The sequence below is a fragment of the Siphateles boraxobius genome, unplaced genomic scaffold (assembly GCF_051911475.1).
Source record: "Siphateles boraxobius isolate OS27281-9 unplaced genomic scaffold, OSU_SipBor_1 19, whole genome shotgun sequence".
Lineage (NCBI taxonomy): Eukaryota > Metazoa > Chordata > Actinopteri > Cypriniformes > Leuciscidae > Siphateles > Siphateles boraxobius.
The window spans coordinates 7,011,332-7,015,909 of record NW_027508799.1 but is presented as its reverse complement, the minus strand read 5'-3'; the positions used below and the strand labels follow the sequence as shown (position 1 = coordinate 7,015,909).

The window sequence follows — 4,578 nt, the reverse complement described above, 5'->3', positions numbered from 1 at the left end:
TTTTTGTTGCCGTTTGCGGAGCCTAGGGTGTCTGCAGAGACCGCGTTTTTTTACAGTGTGTTCAGGGGACAGGCAGCTAGCGGATAGTTAGGAGATGTTTGCTGTATGTGACAAAAAAGGTTTTGGCCTAAAAAATGTGTGACATCGCTTTGAGCAACTTTAATGAACACAACCCTTAAGTACTAGTCGATATTGATAAATTGATAAATGTCATCCAATATAAACCCACAACCAAGGACAATGAGTGTGTAAAATGCGAAGAGTGTGTAAACTGAATACTTATTCGTAATGACATTAAGTAATGACATTTTGCTTTGAGGAAAATAATCTCAAGTAAAGTGTCAGATTTATCTAAATTTTTCCATGTAAGATGAAGCTCATATTGAACAATTTGAATTTTCCCAGTCTATTTGCCTACATAGATTACACTAGCTTTTTAACTTTCTAAAATACACTACCTTGAAGGTAAACCATGCAGCTGAGTTGCCTCAAGGAAGAAGTGAAATGCCGTTGATGCACAGTTATTTGTGGCTGCATTCATGCACATTATCTACAAAAGAAACATTTCAAACAATTAAAAGGCATCAAAGTTAAAACTGATAGGGTTCCTTCTCAGGAAGAACGAGGTATGCTCAACAAGCATAGCACACTGACCAAATTCTATTATAAAAATGGTTTCTTGTGTGCCTTTTACTTAAAGGTAAACTTTGGCACTCAAACGGTTAATAATTAAAACAGCATACAATGCATCTTGTGGAAGAAGATTGTAGCCGGAGCTACTTCTCTCTGTTTATGTCTATATACTTTCAATGAATATAAGGTCTGGACATTACATGAGTGTTATTTAAAAAGTTATGAAAAAGTCTTTATTCTTAAGAATGTTTACCAAAGGCACAAGGTCTGATGGTGTAGCCAGTGTTCAACATTTGGAATTACTAAAATGTTAAAAACCAGCAGCAGCCAGTTACCTTTCTGGAGAAACCATACACTACTCCAAATATCACAATGTTGTATCTAGAAAGCAATTGGGTATAAAATATCATTCATATATAAAATGAAAAAAAAAAAGTAAACGTGTATTATGAAAATTACCCAATCCAAAATGAAGTAGCCATCCAGTACTTTAGATGGATTACCTTCAAATAAACTTGACTTTAATACAAACCTGATTAACTTGTGGTTTGTGTCCACATGTACCAGATACAAGGGTCCTGGTACAGAGTAAACTCTGCGTACAACACAGCCTTTAGATGATGCCCACAGAATCAATCCTATGCATGGAGGCTGCAATTCTCCTCCACTGAACCCTATGGCCTATTGACTCCATTCTCCCTCTGACCATCCTGTAGCCAGCATTTGGTAAATGATTCTTGATTGAAGCAACCAAACTGTCAAGTTCATCATCACTGATGGAACTATACATGTTCCTGACAGAGAGCTCGTACTCTTCCATTCGTCTGAATATTGTGCTTCTTGAAACACCCATCAGTTTAGCTATGCAAGACACAGGAAGTAAAGTATGGAGCATTTCTCTCAAGGGTTGTTCTCCAGTCAAAATTTTGGGTCTCCCTGTGATACCACCAGCAACTTCCACCGTTAAACATGGGGATGGACGTTCCAGTTGTGCCCTCACAAGGTCAAAGAGCTCTTGCAAAGCCTGGGTGATAGCAGAGGGTACTTCTACATGATTGGATAGGGCCCTGCAGAAGATCCGCACCGAGTCTATTTCTGCTGTGCTGTACGCGCTGAATTAAAGTGGCAGCGCATTGTTCACATTAAAATAGACATAGATTGACAAGAATCTGTATTAATTTAATCATATACGCATAGTTACAGTTAATGTGTTCTACAGTTACTAAATTGTGTCAAGAAAAACAAAAAAGTATGATTATAGTCCCAAAAGTTGCAAAATGCCATCATATATGATTTTTTCCCCCTCAAAAAATATATGATATATATTTTGGGGAGGGGGAGGGGGGAACACTTGCATAACAGCAGGCAATCACATGATAGGCTGGTGGACAGAAAAGTAGCCTACTCAAAAACAAGGTGACATGGATGACACTTGTCTCATCGTGGAGGTGGAAAAACACATCATTCTTTATGACCCGCAGAATATGCTGTACGAAGATTTGAATGCCAAGGAAAAGGCATGGGAAGCAATTTCCTCGGCTATTGGTGTCGATGGTAAGTTTTAAAATGTTTGTTTCAAGTGCGATGTTTACATAGGCCTATGTAGGCTATTTAAACTTGCTTTAGTTGACTGAGAATACAAAGATATTATTGCTGTATGTTGTATATTTAAACTGAATACTGTACTTCGTGGCCCTTTTTATCTATTTTGTTGGTCGTTACCTTTCATCTTCATGTCATGCGAATTTATTGAATTATTAAATTTAATGTATGAAGGTCTGAACAGGAAATATAGAAAGTCTGAATATATAAATTAACATCTGAATATGTAGTTGTAGCCTATGCCTGAATTCCTAAGTAAATCTTATTATATATTAAATTTTTTTAATATACAGAAGTTAAGCAGTGTAATTTAAGTTTGTTATAATTATATAGTTATAATTTTAAGTATGTAATTATAAATCAAAATGTAAAAACTTTTGGTGCTACAGCCAGCCTTTGGAAAAACACTTGTTTTTGGTGTAGATAAGTGACATGTACTAACAATAATTAATATAGGCTATTACAATATCTGCATTGATACATGTTAACAAGCTTAATCTTTTAATTAAAAAGGCAAATTGCAAGAACAGCTGTTTATTGACATGTCTGATAATATATATTTAGATATGCATTTATATATTCTGTATTTATAAAATATCGAATACAAATTATACCTTTATTATATATTTTTTAATTAAACCTGGATCTTCTTTCATTACAGAAAAACTGAGACAAGAAAAGGTTAAATTCTATTTATTAGCTTTTTACTTTATCCAATTTACGACAGGTTTTATTTTCTCAAAAAAAAAAAAAAACTATTTACAACTCAAAAACTTCTGTACAATTTAAAACAGTTGTGTTTTCAGGTCCTTGGAGAAGGTTAATAAAGATCTTAGATCATCTGTTCTTGCCAGGAAACTCGGCCTTCTGGGGAGTTGACAAAATGTGCAAAGCCTCTCACGTATGTCATAGGCTTCCCTGCATCCCCTGTTGCCACCCATATTTCTCACACATGGTAGCACTTCCCCTCTTTCTTCTGAATCCTCCAGCCACCTTTGGTTCTCTGAATGATTCAGGAGGTAGTTGTGTAGGATGCAGGCTGCAGTGACCACAGAATCAGCATTTGACGGCTTCACATTCATCTTTGTGTGGAGCACTCTCCATCTAGATGACAGAATGGCAATGGCACACTCAATAACAATCCGTGCCCGAGACAATCTGTAATTAAACATTCTGCGCCATTGTGGAATTTGTTTCCCAGGAAATGGCCTCATCATATATGTTTTCAGGGGAAATGCAGCATCTCCCACCATGGTGTATGGCATCTGACCTTGTGCCCCAGACCCTGGCAAAGGGCAGTCTGCAGGCACAGACAACTTTCTAGCCTCCATTGCTCTTCCAACTGCTGAACCACTATATACTCCTACATCACTTGTTCTACCAAAGTCACCCACTTGTAGAAAAGTAAATCGGTATTCAGCATCAGCCAGCGCTAAGAGAACAATAGAGAATGTACCCTTGTAATTAAAATACAAGCTCCCAGAATTTGCTGGTGACACTAAGGTGACATGTTTTCCATCAATTGCACCTAAGCAATTTGGAAAATTCCATGTCTCCCAAAATTTGGTGGCAATATTTTTCCACATTTCCTCAGTTGGTTTAGGGAACTGGGACGCCATCATTTGCCTCTCAATAGCTCTGCATGTCATGTGGACCGATTCAGCCACGGTACTTATCCCAAGCCTATATTGGAAGGCTAGGCTGCTGAAACTCTCCCCTGTGCCAAGGAATCTGTGAACAAAAGAAACAATAATGTATTAAAATTAGTGCCATGCGTTAAACGCGTTATTAACGGCGTTAACGCAAACACATTTTAACGGCGTCAATTTTTTTATCGCGAGATTAACGCTCTTTTTGGCCTAGCAAACTTTGTATTTTTTTCACATGCTGTTGCAACAACTAGTAACGTTAGAAAAACTACAACATCACACCGGAAAGAAAACAACAGGCACGCCGCACGTACTTGTTTGGGCTTGCGCGCCGGCCAAAGAGTAGTAGGCTAACGTTACGTTTTGAGTGGATGGCGCGAGCGCGAGACGCCGATCTAGAGACGTGCACTCTCAACGCAATAGAGTGCGGCGCGGGACTAGATTTGATGCCCGAGTGCGAGGGCGGGCTCGAGCGGTAATGCACTCACTCTGTGTGTGCGGATACGGGAGAATAAAACGATTCGCGGGACTCCCGCAAACTAGAAATATCTATGAATAAAACATAAAAACTAATACATTTTTATTCATATGTTGCAGAAAAGCAACAAGAACAACTAAAACAAAATAGAAACGATTTACAGGCCAGAGTTTCTTTTTATAACATGTTTGCAGCGTTGAGGGATGTAGCCAATCA

At 38.1% G+C, this 4,578-nt stretch overlaps 1 long non-coding RNA gene across 2 annotated transcripts; it reads right to left on the bottom strand.

Moving 5' to 3' along the window:
- Positions 1-457: 457 nt before the first annotated feature.
- LOC143741487 (uncharacterized) lies at positions 458-1,525 on the bottom strand. Of its 2 annotated transcripts, none has more exons than XR_013205078.1 (3): positions 1,166-1,525; positions 887-1,014; positions 458-550 (listed from the first exon to the last, which is right to left on the bottom strand). It is a non-coding gene; the product is annotated as an uncharacterized LOC143741487 (long non-coding RNA). The 2 variants fall into 2 exon arrangements; XR_013205079.1 differs by having other exon boundaries at positions 969-1,014.
- Between the last annotated feature and the right edge of the window lie 3,053 nt (positions 1,526-4,578).